This window comes from Cavia porcellus, unplaced genomic scaffold (genome assembly GCF_034190915.1).
Source record: "Cavia porcellus strain 051 isolate PalLab524CR breed Dunkin Hartley unplaced genomic scaffold, mCavPor4.1 scaffold_11, whole genome shotgun sequence".
Taxonomy (NCBI): Eukaryota; Metazoa; Chordata; class Mammalia; order Rodentia; family Caviidae; genus Cavia; species Cavia porcellus.
This window is the reverse complement of record NW_026947494.1, coordinates 15,724,409-15,746,680: the sequence shown is the minus strand read 5'-3', so window position 1 is coordinate 15,746,680 and position 22,272 is coordinate 15,724,409. Positions and strand designations below refer to the sequence as shown.

Sequence of the window (22,272 nt, the reverse complement as noted above, 5' to 3'; positions counted from 1 at the left end):
GGGAATAAATTCACTCCTTACCGGGTCCTCTGAGCTACAGTGCATCTGTATCAGGCTGTCTGAAAAGTCCCATCTCTCTCCACAGAGTCTTTCTGTCTCTAAGGTATGGCAGTACATCTGCTAATGCCATTGTCATCCATAGCCTCCTCCACTTTTTGAAAGAGAAAGGACAATTTACTCTGTATGTTGTATTAACATTTTTATTTCAATACTTAATGGATACATAAACAATTGATGTTTGTCACAATTCCTGTTTTTCTGGATGCATATTTTCCTGTGTACTTGTGTGTGTGTGTGTGTGTGTGTGTGTGTGTGTGTGTGTGCATGTTCACGTGCGTGTGTGTGTGTTCACGTGCGTGTGTGTGTGTGTCCTTCCAGGGGAAATGAAATCTTCACCCTTCATGTACTCCCACTTTTTTGTCACTAGTATTGCCCTAGTGTTAGTTTTCATATACAACTAACAAAACTCACAGACTTGGAAGGTTGCAACAATCCTCATTTCTTAACTCACAATACCGAGATTCTGTAGTTGAGGTGAGCTAAGCAGAGTTTCCACTTGGCCCCTCCTGTGGTTGAAATCAAGTGGTAGGCAGGGAAGGTTCTTGTCTGGAGAAGAAACTCTGCAGGTTCCTTTAGTTTTCTGCAAGTCTCCAATCCCCTGGAGCTGAAGAGCTGGGGTCCCAGCTTGCTTGCTGGCCCTGAGCTTGGGGTTGCCGTGGACTCCTTGAGGGCGTCCTCCAATTCTTCCCACTTGAGGCTGAACCCTTGTTCTTGAAATTCAGCAACAGATGACAGTTTTATCAGGTCTTTCTCGCACTTCAAGATAACTAAACTCCCAGAACTGCCAAAGAAAATGAAACTTTTAAAAACTCTTTGAAAACATAGCCAATTCGGTAAATTTCTCTATCTGAAGGTCAAATAATTAGTAACCTTAATTGTACTTGCAAAATCTTGTTAAAGCAACTCCTAAGTCACACAATTATGAGTGCAGTATCAGTTATTTTCAGTTGCAGATTTTGAAAACATCCAACCTTTGTGAGCCTCTGACCTGCCTTTTTATCTTCTGATCCAAAAGTGTTTGACAAGATGTGTAATTCATTGCACCCAAACTCTGGGAAAATATAAATTTTTTTAGAAGAAGATTATTTAAAGGTGGAGAAAAGGGAAGAAAAAGAGATAACAGGCAGCTATTCTGGACAGGTAGGGCTTTGAAAGTTAAATACCCCAAGTATGTCTTAATATTCAAACATTAAGATTGCTCAACTTAAATGGACATTATAATCTTTCAAAAATTTGAGCAATTAGGAAAATGTTTTATAGTTTACTTAAAGATATCAAATCACAACAGCAAAATAAAAAAAAATTTTTCTAAAAGATCAGTCGTTTTGTATGAATGTCCTTTTATGAACCAATAGCATGCTCTGTAGTAATGAAAGATATTTATATAGTTAAACTGAGATAATGTGAATGTTATAAATGTCAAGTTCTGGGAATTGAAGAGGATTTATAAACAATTTTAAATATATAAAAATATACAGTAAGTTTAAATAAATCAGAGTCAAGGAATAGTCACTGCGTGTGTTTGATTTTTTTTTTCTTTTTTTTTTTTTTAGTTTTGCTAAACGAATAAGTTCGTACAGCAAAGACATGTGCACGCATTTCCACTTGTTTTTAGGGTAATTTTTCTAATAATATTTTCCTAGCACATTTAAAAGATTGTAGTAATTTAAATACAAGGTGGAATGTTTTGTAAAGTGTATTTTTTTTTTTTTTTTGCAATTTGAAGAATTTTTTAAGATAACTGAGTCAGGTGGCTCAGTGTGAAGCAGTAACACTTTATTTTAGTTATGTTTTTACTGAGGTTTTACATTCATAATATATTTACGGTGTGTTTCTAAATGCTTTTGCAGCACACACTGTCATGGAGCTCCTGACTTAACTATCAGATATAAAGCACTAACCTCTCCTTGACATTTCCACGTTTCTGGCTAGGTAATCCTCTGGCTTAGCCTCAATTCCTAGTACTCAGTCATTTATTATTATTTTTCTACAGAGCTTCTTTTAACTTTTTTTTGGAAGAAAATGTTATATTCATTTAATTATTTTATCATTCATTTTTTATCTATTTTTTAATTTTATTGACATTATTTTCTTTCTACTTACGTAGTGTTAAATTTCATTTTAAATATTTGAAGTTTGAAACCAGAACATGATTTAGTTTTCCTTTTTTTTCCAGTATAATAGCTTATCTCAGTAAGTTTCTTTCTATCCAACTCCAGAGATAAATTGTCCAGATATAAAATATCCTTTTAGTTTTTACCCAATACAAACTATTTTCTAATATGCTTTGTAGCTTCTTTGAAACATGGGCCACTAACAAATCTGCTTTTCAATTTCCAGATATTTATGGATAGTTCATGTATTTTATGTTTTTGATTCTAATTTAATATCATCAGCGTCAGGGATCAGAATACATGAGTGTAAATGCACAAAGTTTTTTTTTTTTTTTTTTTTTTTTTTTTTTTTTTCAGAGCTGTTATGCTCTACGTTGTGGGAAGTTTTATGTGCAGTTGATCAGATATGTCTGTTTTCAGTTTTATAAGTGTAAGGCTGTTCAAGTGAGAGGAGCCGAACATCCAGGTCTTCCAAATGCTCTGTGTGGCTCAGCTCCAGTCTTCCCTGTGAATACTTCCTATGTGGATCCACAGGAAGGGTGCTGGAGAGACAGCCAACCCTTTTGTGTGTGTTTTGCTCAGAAGCCTTGCACTGTGACAAATTCATTCCTTGGCCACTTAACAAAAACTGTACCAAGTTCCTATTGAGTGATGCATTTGTTCACGGTGCTCTTCAGGTTGAGGAACCGTAATTACAGCTACTCTCCTTAAATGCTCCTATTGTGCCTTTGTCTTAGTCACTTTCTTCGCTGTTGGGACCAAACACCTGACCTTTGAAACACAAAAGAGAGCTTTATTTTGGCTCATTTCTCAGAAGCAGGTTTAAACACAGAAACGCGTGGTATAATGTCCTGGGCAGAGGACAGCTGCTCCTCTCTTAGCAGCCAAGAAACACAGGGAGTTTCACAGAGCAGGATGACAGGGCTCCTTTTCAGGTGACACCCCAAAATGGTCTTCAACCAGGCCAGGCTCTTAAGAGCAAGTCTGCCATACACCCACTCCTCCTCTGAGTGCATGCGAGTTTTGGGGTTGTCCTTAATCTAACTTCCTATTTTAATTTCCTATGTTTTTGAGCTTCCAGTTCTCTCTTACAATTTTGAGTCACGAAAGTAGTCAGTGCTTGTCATTGTTTTTTTTGCAAGTCCAGTATTTATTTGTCTTCCTGGTTCTTATTAATACTTTGATATTAGCAATACTGTTGCTAGCTCTCTAAATGGAAGCCAGGCATTTCAACTAAATTATTAGAGGAAAATAAGGAACATATGTCAGGACTGTTAGTTGCTCTTTGGAAGGTTTGTTTGGGTTGTATTTTGAGGAAGCTTATCCTTGTTACTGTTTCACTGTGAAAGACGATGAATGCTGTGCATAACAAAGTGAAAAAATAAAAATTGCACTTTTAAAACTGCTTACAGGAGTTGTGAAATAGTTGGATAAATACAATTTTAGAATTCCTGTGCAGAGTGGTACAAAATTACTTAGAGAATTGGAAGCCGATGTTTGACTTTATTCAAGTTGACAAGGGTAAAATGGGTAAACGTATTACATTTAAGTTGTGATTTTGTTTAAGGTTACACATATGCTCTCTACATATCAACAGCATCAGGACCTTGGGAACTAATGAATTTCAAATACTGTGAGCCTCATTTTTAACCACCTGTTCTGGCATACCATTGCCTGCAAGTAGGTAAGAATTATTGTCAAAGAAAATGGAATTATTTTCTCATAATGCCACAGTGCAGAAAGTTTAAGTTTAAGGTGCCAACAGGTTAGGTGTCCAGTAATGGTGCGGTAACTGTTTCCAAAGTGGCGTGTTGGCACTGTGTCCTTATATGTTAGAAGACTGGAGAGAAAATAAAGCACATGCCCATGCTGTCTCTGACCTTAATTCCATTAATGAGTGAGAATTTTTTAACATGTAATCATCTCCTAAAACATGCACATCTGAAAATATTACACTAAAGAGTTCATTGTAAACATGGAATTTGGAAGAAAACAAATAATATATAGCATTAACTGAATTTCTGTGCTTTTCAACAGCGTTTAAAATATTTTGATAGTTTGCTCCACTGAGGCAGTCATATATCACGACCAGAAACCTGTCAAATGCTTTCTTGATTCTGTTGGCACTTGTTATATATAGAATTGAGAAAGACAATATCATTGGTTTGAAAACATGAAATTGAATGTTTCAATGAAAGATGCTAAAATATTTTAAGAATATTTTGGAAGTCCAGAATTGCCAAATAAATGTGCTGGAGAGAAGTACTGTGCTCATATTTAGTAGTTGTAGTAGACCACAGTTGGATAATTAAAATCAGGAACAACTACTCAGGGTGCCTAAGACTTTCAAAACACATTCACAGACAAGCACTTTCTATAGCTAAGTGTTACTAGACGTAGTGAGAAAGTTCTGTTATTCTGAATATATTGTTTAAGAAACCAAATCTTATAAGAAATATCCAGACATATGGGCTTAAAACCCAGTACAGAGATTAGTCTATTTTTCTCAAGATGCAAAGTGAAGTAAGTCATTTTTTTTAATAAATCATTACATGTAGTACAAAAAAATGTTCTTATGCGTTAACATAGCATGAATACACTGTTGCTGATGATGGAAAGAGTATCATTTTTGCAGCCCCTTGCCATATACATAAAATGTATCTATATGAATATCTGTGAAAAAAGATGTTACATTTCAGGACCAAATAATGAATAAAAGAGCAACCAAAATCAACGTTGATGTAGGAGATAAGTTCTATTTAAATTTAAAAAAAATTCACATGTAGCATGAATCTTCAATCGAAATATTGTTCTAGGGATCAGAGAGACAGAAACCTAGATACCAAACATTCTAAGTTCTCATTTATCTCTGGTTTGGACTCTTCTGCTTACACTTAGTGTGGTTTGTGGTAAGAGGTATGCTTGCTATCTCATTTGGCTGGTAGACAGTATCTTAGGCACACTAAAAATTTCTTCAATGAAAAAAATGAAGACAAGCATATATATTAGGAATCACTATTCCTCACCTATTACAAGAAGCATGAAATTCCCAGAGTGACAAAAGTAGGTAATAAAGTTCCATTTTTTTTTTCCAAATCCTGTTTTCCTGAAGGTTTTTTAAATATACTTTGTTTTTATTTTTTATATATATTTTTTTATTTTAAAGGGAATAAAAATCAAGGAAGATAGAACAGAATAAAGCCAATCAAAATAAACCAGTATAAGGGAAATAGGACTTCAAAGCCTTACGAAATGCACAATAGTTGCCATAATACTTTTGTTGTCTTAAAAATAGCTACAGATAATTTCAGATATAGTAAAAATTGAACAGAACAATAGAATAGAAATATCAAAAAGCAAAAAAAAATGAATGCAATAACAGGCTTCAAAATAAGCCAATAGTAAATCCAAAATGGCTACGATAATATATCTTGCTATATTTGAAGTAGATGCTCATGCCATTGGATATAACAAAAATCAAACAAAACAAAAGAGAATAAAACCCAACCCAAAAAACAATGAAAATGATATGGTTTCCAGGCAGGGATCACTTTTTGATGAGGCCTGGTTCTCTCTCCTCTTCTGCAGTCCACAAATGGCTAGACTTTACTTTTAAAACAGAAAATTATATTTAATACTATATTACACTGTTTTTGTAAATATGTCTTTTACATCTATTAGTTGTTTTATATCTACTTCAAATACACATTTAAAAGTATTGGAGCCTTTGAAATTCATAGATTGTAGAATACTAGTTGAAAAATGTCAAAACACATTAATGAAAATGCTTCCTAAATTCTACTATAAATTTCACAGCGTATTTAAAATAATATTTTAAAGCTGTAATCTTCTAAGAGTATAGAAATGTTCCTATAATACTTTCACATGAAGCCATAGATTCTATTTTCTAGTATACAGTCAAAATAAAAATCCTCCTGTATCACACATACTTAAAAATATACTAAGTATATTTTTGAGTAATATGAAAATACATATGCAAGGATATGGATATGAATATGCATGTATACATTATGTTTCAATGTATAAATGAAATCTACATACAAATAAACTTACGCAATATACATGTACCTGCTTCGTTTTGGTATATACTTCTTTTAGTCAGAGTTTGTGCAGAGTACAATTAGAATTAGGACACAGAATTTATAATACTGTTTTATGATGGTCACCCAGAGTTGAACACAAGAAAATGCAGGAAATCTGTCCAGCATATTCAGCAAAGTTCCTGGATCCCACAGCAATGTCCCACATGAGTCCAAATGAAGACCCAGAGCTCATGACAATGCCTCCCAGGAGTCCAACTGGAGGTCTAGAGTCTACAAGGACTCACAAACGTCTCTTTTATGGATCTGCACTGGGAAGGCCCAAAGGTCAGTGGTGGAAGCTAGAAAGTCTTCGCCAGTGGGGTGAAGGAGCTGTGCTGGTAGTTAGAAAGTTCTATGCTGGAGCCTAGAAGCCACGCTCATAGTAAAGGCCAGCACTGCCCTGAAAAGCACCACAGCCATCCTCAGCCACATGTAGGTCCTGAAATCCTCCGATGATAAAAAGTCAAATATATGCCAGGAAGCCAGCATTACAAGTTTATCTGGGAGATTAAGTGGTGCATGTCTTCCCCTCCGGAGCCAGGAAGCGATGTTCAATGTGAGGATCAGAGTTCCCCCAAGTGAATCACAGCCACTCTCACCATGAAGGTCTCAAGCTCCCCTGATTGTGGTCGAACTCACCCTGGGGAAGCTAGTCATGAGGAGTTCCTCCAAGAGAACCAACAGCTCAAAAAGCAACACTTAGAGAAACGTGCAACAGCTAGCTTCTGCTTCTCCACATCTATATTTATGCTGGCAACTTTCCTTAGGTGGACCAGCTATGCTTAGCACCATGCTGATTTAACTCAGCTGGTGTTAATTTGACCATCATTTTTAACTCATAACAAATATTTCTATATAGACAGATCAATCAATTAGACAAGATAATATTGTTTAGGCCAGAATCTTTTTTCAGTAATAACCACTGAAATTAAAATGTGAAGAGTTCATGAATTTGTACTGAATTTGATACGTTTGATGATATATATATATATATATATATATATATATATATATATGTATAAATGTGTACCTGAGCTTTATATTTTTTTTAAAAAATTAACTAATAATTGTGGAATAAAATGCATCATTTTACTAATATTTTAATGGATAAATATTCTTATATTGAAGTCAATATCTTCTTTTTTATATTCTTCATAGAATAAAAATCTGCATATTGCCTCTGTACAGGCAAGTGTAGTTGGGATTATCACACTAATTAAGTGGCACGTCAGATATAGCTTCTAAAATTTTCCTCCTGATATTTGATATAAACCTTCAAAACTGCAGGGAAAAGTGACAATAGACCCCAGCACCGTGTTCTGTGATTGAGAGAAGCAGTTATCCTGGATAGCAAACTCAATTCACACGCTCTGTCATCCTTAGAATGTGCTCTCTAACGTGCTGTCAGCAGTAAATCCTACAGGATTCCCCCAAAGTCAATTGCTTCTTGTATTTGGGATTAAGATAAAAGTAAATTGATTCTTCTCACACACGGAGGGAGCAAGGAAGAGGAAAGACTTTTACTTTACTCACTTTTTTTTTTTTTTTTAATAACTGACAGATTTCTCCTGCCTCTCTAATAGTGGGTTCTTAGTAATTGAAATTCTGGCTATGGCATACACACAGTCATAGCAAACATGAGTGCAATTTCCCGTGGAGTTACTTTCCATGCAAATAATCAGGAAATTTATTTCTCAGTCACTTACTGTCAGGGCATAAAAAAGGCAATGCTTTCCCATGTTTAGCTGGGATGACTGCCAGGATATTACATCCATATGAATTTGCTATATCATTCAAAATATACCAACAATAGTAATCTGTGTTTTCTTACTTTAATTGAGCAAATTCAAAATTAGAATTAAAATTTTTAATGCACCTATTATTTGTAATTTATTTAATTTATTTGTAAATTTATTTAGATTTTAATTTATAAATATACAGTATAATGAGGTTAAAATTCATACTGAGATTATTTGAAACGTCTATATAGATTATGGGAACATTTGTACCAATTATTCTAACTATGATTCTAAAGAAAGTATTAACACAGATAAGGTCTCTTTATCCTTTTGGGTAGGCTAAGTATATAGTCAAATGCAACATAATAATTCTCTGAGTTACAATTCTCTGAGTGTTAGATGGCAATGTCTAAATTTATCAAAGAACATTGTACAAAAATAAATACTAACAAAATATTAGATAACTATTAATTTGCTGCTGACAAAAGTGGATACGGTTACACTGACCATTATTTTGACATTTATTCAAAAGCAACAATTGAAATTTACTATGGCGAAGTATTGCATAATTGCTAGAGTTAGGTTAGCTTTCAAGTAGAAGAGTAAATGCCTAAATTAAAAATAGGTTTACATTAACTATTTCCATGTCTGTATAAATATATGAGTAAATTAGAGGTGGGTTTTATATTTTGATGGGGTGTTCATTTATTCACACGGCATTCTGTCGGAGTCCTCAGCTGATACTTAAATGCAGACAGCATGAGATGAAGCTGAGTCGTATTTTAAGCTTGGTGGTCATAGCTTTACGTTTAGGTTTTCTGAGATAGCAACAAATTAATGGGTAATGGGAGGACAGTGTTAATCTTTCTTCTTTGGTTTCGTAAGATGGAAACTAATCAGATATAGAAGACTAAGAGATATAAACAAAATTTACAAAAATAGTGTTATATGGTATTAGATTATAATTTTCTATTTTAAAAATAAATTCTGTCATTTGTTAAAACAACTTATCTTCAAGAGAACAGGGGTTGGAAAAAGTGTAACTTCATTACCTATTTTCAGATGTGTGCTGTGTTAATATTTTCCCATAACCTGTAGGCAGTCTCTCCACTGTGCTGACCGTTGCCAATCTTCACCTGATCCTGTTCCTTCCAGCGCCTGCATATTAATATCACCAAGACTAAACGATCTTTCTCTTTTGGGATCTGCCACTTGCCTCTGATGATCATCTCTTTCAATTCCTACATAAATTATTTTTGTTTCAACATTTCCTCAAAATTATAATACTTATGCACACCTTTGTGAAGCAACAACTGCACTACCTAACACTGTTCTTGTCGACCTGTGCACTTTATTTTTTTAAATATCAGCCTCAGAAATGTTTCCTCTGATGCCTTCCTTAAATCATGTTCTAATTATTCCTAATCATCATGCAGATTTAACTTACGCTGTTGTTTTATGTGAACTTATTTCCAGCGTTGCTTGTTGTTGACTCTCTCACAGCAATGATCTGAAAAGGAAAAAAAATGGAATCTTAAATGGACATTGCTGATTATTTAAAAGTTGTCAGTAAACTATAACTAGTTAGAACAGAGGTATTGGTGGCAGATTGTCTGCAGGCCCCGGACTCTGAAATGCTGAGCCAGGAGAATTGCAAGGTTAAACTTCACTAGGAAAATGAATGACTTACCAAACCCTATCTCAAAAATGGAAAATAAAGAAGAACTGTGGAACAGCTCAGTGTAGACTCTCTGGGTTCAGTGCCCAGGATTCTAAATAAGTATTATAAGTATTTAGTTTCTCATACTTTAAATATTATTAAAATACCAAAAGGGTAAAAAGAAATATATATATATGAAAGTAATAATAAATTACAACTATCAAATAGGAACTATTATTTTCATATATAAAATTTTACTAGAATGTTACTAGTAACATTTAGTAATAATAATAATAATGATTATTTAATGCTTACTCCCAATAGTTTATAATTTTCATAATACATTTTATATTAATATTATCACATTTTTAAAAACTCCTCCGACTACATATTTTGAGATTCTTCAAATAAATAAACTTCTGACCATAGACCAGATATGAGACTGAGAATGCTAATCCCGTTGTATCTGAGACTGATTTTCTCGCTGCACAGTTTAAGTTTCACAAAATGATTCATAAGACCAATGATTCTTGTTTTGGTTATATTTGATTATCATACACTTGAGTTCCCCCAAATATAAACAGAAATGTAATACATAGTTTTATCTTTCTTACTGAATGTATTCAAGCAGATTTTTATTGTAAACTAGAGAAGAAAACATTTTATTTCCATTTTATCTGATAATTTCCATTTCCATTTTAGAATTTCCATTATAATGAATTTCCACTGTAGAGAACTTATTAGGTGAAATATTTTTTTTTCTAGTTAGAGTACTCTCTTTCTCCTTTAAGATTATTGACAGAATTTTTGATGGAATATATTGACTTCTAAATAGTTATTGCCTGATCCTGAGTACCAGGTCTTCCTAATTTTTATTGTATTACTAATGTTTGTTAGAAAACACATTCAAAGTGCAATAGTGAAATATCTATGGGAAGATATTCATTCATATATATATATATATGTGTGTGTGTGTGTGTGTGTGTGTGTGTGTGTGTGTGTGTAAATAGAGAGAGACAAATTCATTTTATCAAATTTCTGATTTTTTTCTGAAAAATACTTTTATTTATTCATGGTTCCTAGACTTAAAAAGCATCTACTAGAGCTCAAAGTAAACCATATATACATACATATATACATATATATATATATATATATATATATATATAGCAAATTTATATGGCATATATATCATATATATGGTATATTTTTATATATAATATATAATATATACGGTATATATATCATATATAGGGTATATATATATATGATACATATACATGGTTGAATAGGTCATATTAGTTATGGTAGATTGTATTTATTTCTTGAGTTCTGGAAAAATGGATCAATAATAATGGAACTTGTTAAAAAATGGAGAATTTTTCCCCGATTGAATATAAGATATTTGAGAACTGCCCTCATATTGTCTTTTTTTTGTTGTTGTTACCAATATTATCTTATTTGTGTCAGTGTTCAGCATGGTACATCATTTCATGTCTCAGGATATTCCAGTTCATGAGTTGCCACAAAAAAAATCTTATTGCCTTCTTGTCCTATTGAAATCTGATGTTTTCCCAGCATTTGTTCATCTTCCTCAATTTTCTTCATCTCAATTATTTTAAATAAACTAGAGGAAGACTTTTGGCTCCTTTTCTTGACATTGATTTTATGCTTAACGACCATTTTAACTGATATTTTAACTAACATTTAAAATAGAAAAATTTATTTATTTTTTATGGTGAGGCATTCATAATCTTTTAATTTTAAGTTGTAATTTTTCATAATTACTGAGTCATATCTGTTCATGTAGAAGACTTAAATGAATAAGGCAAATGTAGAAATGCTATTTACCTAAGTTATTAGAAAACAAAGTAGACTATTTCTGCGACTCTTTAAAGCTCTAATTTTCAGCAGTTTATCTTTTTAATGTGTTTATGTTTCCTAATTGCAGTGAGGGATTTATGAGCCCAATATTTTGGGGCTAGAATGATTTCTAGATAAGTTTGCTACAAAGAAATAGGGGCCAGTTCACTATCCTATGGTGATGTTAGCCTTCTCATCAAGAAAACAATTTTGAATTACTTGCTTTTGGATCCTGGTTCATTTTGTACAAACCTTGTGTACATACATGCATTGTAATGGCAGAAATTTATATCACTCTGTTTTGATAACTGCCAATAGTACAAACAGCAGAAATCACAACTGTCTTGTTCTGTGTTTAAGTTCTACAGAAAACAGAGAGGAGACAGCTGTTTCTAAATTACCCCTGCATGCTTGAACAGGTCTCCATGACAGACTACAAAATACAACCTTTAATTGCATCAACCTCTAATAGCCTAAGAGATTTAAAAATTTGAATTTCTGGATCCTAAGTTAGGAACATATAAGCTCCTTTTAAATTGATGAAGAATACAATTCCTTCATCTTTTCCTTGTGACTTCATAGATCTTTTCTCAGAAAGAGGATTTTAAATATGCTGAAATCTATGACCATCTTTGAAAGTTTAAAAAATGTATTAATTATTTCTATCCAACTCTCTTGTATTATACTTTTATCTCTTGACTAAGAACTTTTTCATAAGAAAAAAGCTGTGTTCCAGTATGGAAGCATTTTTTCCATATTCATCTTTTTTTATTCTTCTTCCTCTTACCCTTTGTCCATTGTCTATATTGTATTTTATTTTAGAAAACTTTACTGTCAGTTATAAGTTATGGAACATTTTCATACATTAGATTTCTTCTACTATTCTATTTTACTCTTGTTTGTGAGAAACTTGAATATCCTTTTCCTATATCTTCTACTTGAACTATATTTTTAGTGTCAATTTTGTAGTTTATTAATTCTAAACCTTCACATTAACTAATTTAAATTCAGTGATAAATTTCATGATTTTAAAAACATTTTACTCACAGTTTTAAATTTTTAAAAAATTATTTTGAAATATAGTTTTTCTCACAAAAAATGTAATTTTGATCTTTTATATCTTGATAAAAAGTGTTTATTATTTAAATTGCTTGAATAACAACAAAACAGCCACCCTGAATTTCCTTTGTCTTACATTTTACAGGCAAAATACCAGCAAATCTCATCAATATTTATATAATTACCTATAGTGTAATGCATTTTATTTTCAGCCTTTCTGCTACCTTAATTAGAGAAATTATCATTTACCTAGAAAATCAAACTATCATTGTACTTCCTCTCTTTTTTCTTCTTTTCTTTCACGTACTGAAGTTTTCAGAAAAAAAATGATACAAGATTCTTGATGGGAGTGGCGTTCATTGTATGAGAGAGCGTGTGGTCTCCATTCATCTGTTTCTTTTTCTAAAGCAAATATGTGTCTATACTTTGATATTTTCAAAAAGAAAGGATCCACTTGCTCACCTGATGGACATGACCTCATCTCTAGGGTAACAGAGGTGGGTGGCAGTGCCAGAAGCCACTTCCCAGAAACCCTTGCTCCCATGCCCTTGTCTGTCATTCTTCCTTGGGAGGTGACCATCCATGATGGCTGAGACTCAGAGAAACGGATACAAAGTGCTTTGCAGCAGACAAGCCCATGCACAGCTGGTTACATCAGAGTATGTGCTGCCCACACTAAAACCTACTGCCACTCCTCTAGAAGAGAAGCACGCAGAGCCCCCAAAGAAGGAAAGCCAGACCCAGAACCTGCAATAACTTCCATGATTTAGAGCTCTCTCTCTCTCTCTCTCTCTCTCTCTCTCTCTCTCTCTCTCAGTCTCTCTCTCCCTGATTTTTTTCCTATCCTTTAAATTTTCTCTTACACATCATCCTCCAGCCATAGTGGTTTCTAAACTTTTAAACTCCTCTGCCTCCCTCCAGCTTTGTATAATTAATGTTCAGTTTCACTTCTCTCTGGAAAGCTTTCCTTTACTTAACTGTGTGGAGTATACAACCATCCCTTCCCTTCTTTCTCTAATAAAATACCATCTCCCTAGATGTTTCTCTTCTCCAACAGCTTCACATAATATTCAAAGTGAATCAACTTCATTATACTCTGTGCTCATGTAATTTATCACTTACATCTATTTAAAACAGTAGCAGTAAATAATATTTATTGAATAGTTACCACCTGGAAGCACTCTCCAGTGGTATGATATTCTGTGTATAAATTCCTGTGATTATCACAGTGATACTATGAACAATCTTCTGCTATACTTTTATTTCACAAATCAAAGACACTGAAGGAGGCTATGAAATTTGGTCATGTTCACAAAGGACTAAGAAAAAGAGACTGCTACAAAACTGCGCATTCTTGAATGTGCTCTTAACTAGCACACTAGGCTGCCCTGAAATTTTCTCAAGTATATAGATGACTTATCCCTAGAGCTGCACACCGTTCATTTGAAAGCTATTGAATTTTTGGTCTAGAACGGAAGTTGAAAGCTGGTTTGATGTAAACTGGCATTACCATTTCAGAGGTCCAGAATCTTGAGAGACATACATATACTACTGGGGCATATGAAGCCTCTGCTAAGGAAAGAAACTTCTCCATCCCCCTCCCCCCGCTTTTTTTTTTCTTTTTTTGTGAGTATCTACATCCAGATCACGTACATCTCAGTATCTTGTTCAACACAACTTCCTCTGAATAATTATACTGAATTTCTTCCTACTTAAGACCTACAGTGTCATGAAATCCTATTCATACGCCACAATAAATAATAGTCTAAGTGAATTCTTGTGCTTTCTTATCCCTGTTGTTTAACCAGATTTAAGCCTCTGTGTATTGATGCTTAAGAATGATTTAGATACAGCCCAATGCCTGGATTTTGAACACATCGCCCTCCTTTGCTTCCCAGCCCCTATTCATTAAGATTTGTTGCGTAAGTGACTTTAAGATGGTGCGTATATGCCATCTGTGTCACATGCCAAGTATGAGGAGAAAACTTCTGCTCTAAGGTGCTTCTATTTTTTGGTTTTATATCCCTATAAAAGTTAAATGACTAACCTTTGATTGTTCTGATTTTTTCAACAGTACTGAGTACAATTTCATAATTTAGAATATTTCTCCAGTCAGACTCTTGGATTCTAAGTAATTTGTTGTCATTTTCCAAAAGTCATAGCCAGTATTATCCTGCAGTAAAATTTTTGGAAATAAATAAAACTTTGGAGGGCTGAGAATTTAGCTCAGCAACATAAGCACTACCTGGCAAGCTTGATTTTGTGAGCTCGATCCCTGGTACAACAATAAATAAATAAATAAATAAATAAATAAAATCTTTGAATTATTTCTTGATGAAATTAGAAGTAAAGACATTGTAGTTTTATTTCTCCCACTATTTTGAAGCATATTCAGAAATAGAAAATTGTATATATGTAAGACATATAACTTGATTTAATATCTGCAAAAGATTCATAATCAAATAAGCAATATATTCATCACAATACACAGTTACTATTTTCTGTGTGTGGTGAAGAATCTTTAAATTCTTTAGTTGTTACAGATTTCTAGCTAAAATATTTTTAACTATGGTTGGAATGCTGTGTGTTGTCTATCCAGAGCTCAATTATCTTGAAAACTGCTATTTTGAACTCTGTGATCAACATTTACCTGTATTGCTTTGTCTGGCCTGGTGATCACCATTCTATTCTGTTTAGGATCTGGAAATTTTTATATTCCACACATTTGTGATGATAGTGTATTTGTCTTTCTCCACCTGGCCAATTTCACTTAGCACACTGTCTTCCGGGTTTTGCCATCTTCTTGTAAACAGAAGGATCTTCTTTTATTACAGCAGAGTCGTACTTCATTGTGTATGAAAACCACATTTTGTCAACTGTGGTAAATCAGTGGATATTTCCATTACTTTAGTATCTTGGACATTGCAGCAAAATAGGTAATTAATAGAGTACCACAAAATAGTAATTTTATTTCCTATTAACACATTCCCAGAGGTCAGAGAGCTGTGTCACAAGTGCCAATATTTTTACCTGTGAAGCATTTTCCAGAGCTGTATATTTTTCACATAATTCACACAATCACCAATAACAACTATTTTCAGTTCCCATTTTGCATCTTCACCAAAATGAACCTCTGTTTTCTGAGAGAAGCGTTCCAGAAGGTGTGAAGTGGTAACATATCTGGGATTTGCTTTAACATTTCTCAATGATTAGCAAAAAACCTTTCCATTCCCATTTTCTATTCATATGCTTTCTCTCAAGAAATTTTACAAATATTTTTCCTAATTTTAATCGTTTTATGTTTTTGTTGTATTTAACTATTACGTTTTGTTAATCTCTTAATAGTTGGGTACAAACTACCAGACACAGATTAGCAAATTTTTTCCATTATGTTGATGTCCTTTTTATTCTATTGTTTTTTCCTCTGCCATGCAGGTGTTTTACTTCAAATGGAAAATGATATTTCTATGTTTGCACCATTTCATGTGCTTCTGAGCTGTCCCTAAAAGTCAATTGCACAGACCAGTATCAGGAACCTTTTCACAGTGTTTTCCTATGGTACCTTTATGGTTCAGGCCTTACATGAGTCTTTAATTTAGGTTGATTTTTCCATATGGCTAAGTAAGCATGTATTTTAATTCTTTTGTGTAGCTGGCCAGTATCCTATCATCATTTGTTGAAGTTTTTTTCATGATACATTCTTGTTGCCATTCTTGAAAATCAGTTATTTCCAAATTTTCTATTGTATCATGCAGCAAAGTGTATATATAAATATATGCAAATATCAAGCAGTTTCAACTTTTGTAGGTATTATGTATTTTAAAATCATGGAATGATACTGCTGGCTTTGTTAATCCCACTCAAGATGGCTTTATCTGCTTGAGATAGTTTATAGTCTCTTATTTATTTTAGCATTGCTTTTTATATTTCTGTAATTAATGTAATGTGAGTCATTAAAGAGTTTATTCAACTTTATATTACTTTGCACATTACATGGATTTTAGGAATATTGTATTAATTCTTCCAATTCATGGACATAGGTTGTCTTTTTGTTTTTCTGTGTTTTCCTTAATTTCTATTATCAATGCTTTGCAATTTATTTTACAAGGTCTTTTCTTTTTTCTTCTTTAGAGATTTAACTAATAAGTATTTTGTTATGTCTGCTGCTACTGTGAAAGAATGTGTTTTCTTGACTGGTCCTTAGTTTATTTTTTTTTTCTTCAGCAATCCAATTAACTTTGTTCTGTAAGTTTATATTCTGGCAGCATGATAAATTTTTATTACTTTCAATGTTGTTGCTGTTGACAAGTATTTAGAAGCTTCTAAATGACCAAACTGTCCATAGATAGATGTCTTTCTAGCCCTTTCCTAGTCAAGTGTCTTCAATTTTTCTGCTGTTCTATTTTCTATGGCTGGGCTTGTACTAAATAGATATTTAATGCCTTATACTATTTCTCAGAGAGAAACCTTTCAATTGTGCCCATTAATTATGTTGACTATACAATTGTGCTTACATAAATCCCTTCTTACTTATTTTGTTGAGAGAATTTTGACCCTGAATGCATATTAAAATGTAAAATGGTCTATGTCTATTAATTAACATAATCATGTGTGTTTTAAAGTTCTTTAATGTGTTTATCACAGTAACTGATTTGCATTTGGAGTTATTCTTGTATCACAGGTGCAAATACCATTTGGTCATAGTATATGTTCATTTTAGAGAACTGTTGGATTTCTGTTCTACATTTTACTGAGGTTTTATTCATGAATAATATTGATCTATCATTTTAACTTCTTGTTTACTTGTTTGCTTGACTCTGGTTCTTATTTTTGTTGTATATCAGAGTCTTACAAAACTCAGAATTAGTTTTGAAAAGGTTTATCTTCTAATTGGGCAGACACTTTTAATAAAGATTGATATTAATACATCTTTGAATGTTTGGTGGTATTTAAATATGAATTGTTGTAATTTTGAGTTTTCTTTTTCAGAAGATAGTTAATTTCTAGTCTCCTTATTTGTTGTGAGTCTGTATGGTTTTCAATTTCTTTGATTCAGTGCTGTCCATGGTTGTTTCCTGCAATGTTTATGTTTCTCTTTGGTCATAAAGTCTGTTGGTTTATAATCACTCCCGATAATGTTTAATCAATGATGTTTATTTCAGAGGCATTCATTAATGCCTTTTCTTTCATTTCTGACTTTATGTACCTTCATTTTTTTTTTCATTTTTCTCTGTCTAATTGATTGATTTCTGCTATAAATTTTACTTTCCCTTGCTAATCTTCTCCACAATTTTCCACCATGTAACAGTCTCCAGATATAAGGACATGATGAGTCTGAACCACACCCTTCAAACATTTTTGCAGAAAGGCTTAGGAAACTGTTCCTCATGCTATTCTACTTCTTCTGGAACTCATGTGCAAAAAATTTGTAGTTATGTTGTGTTGTGCTGGTCATAGGGTGGAGAGTATAGGTGAGAAATGTACATAGAAAATGAGAAGTATTCCTCCTACCATATACTTAAGCAAAATAAAGCACTTAGTATCTAACAACTTCTGCCTTGAAGGAATATTTTTGAGAAGGAAGATCCGAAGGCCTTTCTTTCCATAAAATATGGGGAAAATAAAGCAACTTGAAAATGATTTACATGCGCTAATAACAAGAGAGGCTGTGGTTTCCATTAGATAGGCTGCAGTCAACGTCAAAACTCAGGAAAAATAAGGATCATATATTGTCTGGTCTCCAACATCAGTGTTTCCAAAACATTATCTGGTGGAAGTGATATTCAGTTATTACTCCCAGACTATAAAAGGAGTAGGATCTTTGTGCGAAACTATTGTGTTTTTGATTAATTTGTTGTATACATTAATGATCACCTTGTAATTTATTAATTTCCTTCCTTAGTAAATATTTACGGACAACTTCTTATAAGTGCAGCAATTACATAAATTATCTGAGATATTAACAGACAAAATAAACCTTTATATGGGACAACTTGGCTTAAATTCTGATGGTCAGAGATGAAGAAATTAGACAATAAATAATGAAAATGACATAAAAATAGACTCTTAGAAGTGATATTAAAGAAAAATATTCATGATCTGTGTTAGAATCTAGTAAGGAGTTTATTCAGGACCATAAAATAGGTTTAGGGATCATTGCAATGTGATTTTATAGGTAGGAAGACAGTTTAGACTCAACTGTGGATACAATAGGGAAAATGAATTTACAGTCAGGGAGTAGGGTTGATGGGAATAAGTCAGTAATAAGACAGATTTTCTGTCCACTGGGACAGAAAATTACTGAGAGGAAAGGTTAGACATGAGCTTCATGTTTGCTGCAGAGAAGTGAGAGTGAGCAGATCCCACCATGGAAATGAGAAATTAAGGGTCACCAGTGCTAGAGGTACTGGGTCTGCTTTGAAGAGAGTTTATGAAAGCCTGAATGTTTTTAGTCATGACACAATCCTTGTCATTTTCCAGAGTTACTAAGTCGGAAAAACCAGTCCACATGCGGAGTAGAACAAAGTAAAATATGCTGTTAAATGCAAGGTCAAAGTTGGCATGCAGAGGATGATTAATATGTCCTATTCCACGTACAAAGCTCTACCTGATGAAGCGAAACTCGTGCTAGTTTGGGCTCACTCACCTGTTTAATGAATTCATACTGCAAAGCAACCTGCACAATGCACATATAAAGCCTTTTTTTTGTCAGTTTAAAAATGTACAAGACAAAGGAAAACAGAAAAATCCAACAAAACAAAACAGAAATCAATCTACCTGCATTTTGGAGCTTTCGAAAGCTCTCCCCTAATTTTCCCCAGAGGAGCAGAACTTCATTAGAGCACTGGCACAGATGGCTTGGATTCAGTCTTTTTCTCTCAGTTTCGCTTGAGAGGAGATGGTATTTATTTTGTCATTTCTGGCTAAAAAAGAAGAGTCATACTGCTTAGAAAAGATAACAGTAATCATTGTTATATAAATAAGATACAAAAGTAAACTTATGCTTACAAAATGCTAACAAAATTAGAGATATGATTAAGAATACACACATCGTATTTAAGTTTGCTCTCTCTTATTCTCACTATCTCACTAGCAGGTTTCTATTAACTTGAGTAACTGAACAAAATAGGAAAAAATCAATATTACTGCGAATGCAAAACATACTTCAAGGGTTACTAAACCATTTTGTATTAACTAATTAGCATGTCTCCAATTTCATAGACTTTTTGGTCTTTATAGAAATAAAATAGTTTGGAATTTGTTTTCATACATGGCATGCATTGATATAATTGATAACTGATGTGCATGGAAATTGATAATCAATTTTAAATGAACAATGAAAATATAAAATTTAAGTTTCTTTACACATTCAATGTAAACCACATAAAAAGTAATGTAACACAATTTAGTCAGCAGAACATTTGAACATAGTTATGTTCTGCATTTTTTGGCTGAAAAAAGGTTTATACATAGTTTTCAACCAGTAAAACATGATACCAATGAGAGTTAATACATATTAATTAATTTAGATTTTGTCATATCATGGTGTTTATATATTTTAAGCCATAGCATTGTATATAATAAGTATATAATTGTATGTCAATTTTAAAAATAATGGGAAAGGGCTAATTATTTATTCAGTAAATAGTAAGCTCAGTATACATACCAGTCCGCAGTTTACAATTCTTTTCAGCAGTGTTTACTGCTTTTGCTGATTCAGACAATATTAAAGGAGAACTTTTTAATGTAGTGATTGAAAATCATTGATTGACCGAACTCTGTCTCAGCACATAATGACTTCATGAGTAATAATATTTCACAGTTCATTGGTGCTTTCCTAAATGAAATCCTACTTCATTTTTCAAGTAACTTTCCACAGCTGCTGTCAGCTACAATAAATACACATTTTGACTAAAACAAAGGATAAAATCTAGTTTTTCTCCTACCAAAGCACATGATATGACCTCTTACGCTGTTAAAGTTTCTGATGCAATTTTTCTAAGTAAATAAGTGGCTAGATGTAAGTATATAGAAAGGAAAGTAGACAGATCAATACATATAATCTGCTTCGTCAGAATTTAAATTTTTATTTCTTACTTTTTTGGTAAAGGTAGAGTGCAAACAGATACCTCAGTATCTTGTTAATAAACTATAAGTTCAAATTGCTACAAATATTTCCAGACATGTAATGCAGATTCCAAAGTTTGAAGGAATTTACTAGCTTATAAAGAAATAGTATTTCATTTTTCATCTGTGAGAAGTGGTTTGAATAAAAATATACAATAATAATCTTTCCCTGGATTAAACCACAAGAATACAACTTTTTAGAGTTCCCTCAATTATTTACTTATGTATATGTTTGTTTCATGTATTAAAAGTTTAGTTAAGGATTAAATAACTGGAAGTAATTGATGCATATTAAAAAAAAAAAAACAACTTACAAGAAGTAAAATATAAAGAATTCCTGAAGCAGCTCTGATAGGTTGAACTGCTAACTAACTCAAGTATGTAACAGGGTACACCCATTCTTTCAGTCTGTAAAGTAAACTGGCTTCTACAAACAGTGGAAAACACTAAACAAATCTTAGCTACTGTAATGTATAAGCATCCTTCCCTGTATCGCAAAGACCACTCTGAGTTAAGAATTAAGTGGTCTAGCTACAAAATTTGGTAGAGTTTGAATTATTAAAAACCCTAGAGCAGTGTTCATCATCATTCTTTGGGAGAGTATTTCTCTCTAATCTTGATTATATTATAAAATGACTTGTACACAGAATGATATATTTTTTTTAAATTAGCAATAATTATAACCTTGTGATTTTACCAGTGCTTTTTAGGCAGTTATGTAAATGCTTTGCAATACTATTTTGCTTAGTCATTTTAATAACCTTGCATTAAAATGAGAATCTTGACTTATGTTCATTTGTAAGAAGAACCTGATATTGGGGCTAGAAACTTCATTAAGAGGCAAAGGATCAAACAATGAGAATAAATGATGGGTTTTGTCCATCTGTCTGTAAAGACCAAAGTTCCAATTGTTACACTATTTTTAATGTTGCTAACATGTTCTTGTTTACGGAAACAGAAAAAGCATCATCTTGCCCCATTAAATAATAATATGTTTGTTTCAAAATAAAGTTATATGCACTATTTTCTTCCACACAATATGTTATTCTATATAATAAATAAATACAAAAATATTACAATAAACAAATATTACAAAAAGTAGAAATTTTTTTCATTAATCTCCTACTTGGCACAGCAAGTTTACCTCAAGGAAAGAGATCTGTTTCAAGCTTGTACCAGACAGTTACTATCAATATTCCCGAAACAAAGACAGGTGACTGGGGCACCCCAGTCATCTCCCCACTTCTATCAATCTCGTCAACCAAGAAGTATAAGCTGTAGAATTTAGAAAATAAAGTTAAATTTTAATAATGAGGTCATTTCCCTTACTTTTAACCTATCAGGACTCACTGTTTAGATAAAATAAAAACTGGCATTGTTTGAAAGAAGGCTCTTTGGATTAAATTAATTATGCAATGTAAACCGAAAAAATCAGTGGCCAATTTGCAAGCTCATCCACTTTTGAAATGTTTTCTATACTTATTTGTATTCTGATACTTCATTCAGGATAATGCAATCAACATTCATTGAATTAATGAATTCACTAA

At 32.8% G+C, this 22,272-nt stretch overlaps 1 protein-coding gene across 5 annotated transcripts in view; it reads left to right on the top strand.

The window, feature by feature from the left end:
• The window catches only part of Cdh18 (cadherin 18), a 582,140-nt gene that overhangs the window by 450,231 nt on the left and 109,637 nt on the right, over nucleotides 1-22,272 (top strand). The gene's annotated exons all lie outside the window — the stretch shown is intronic.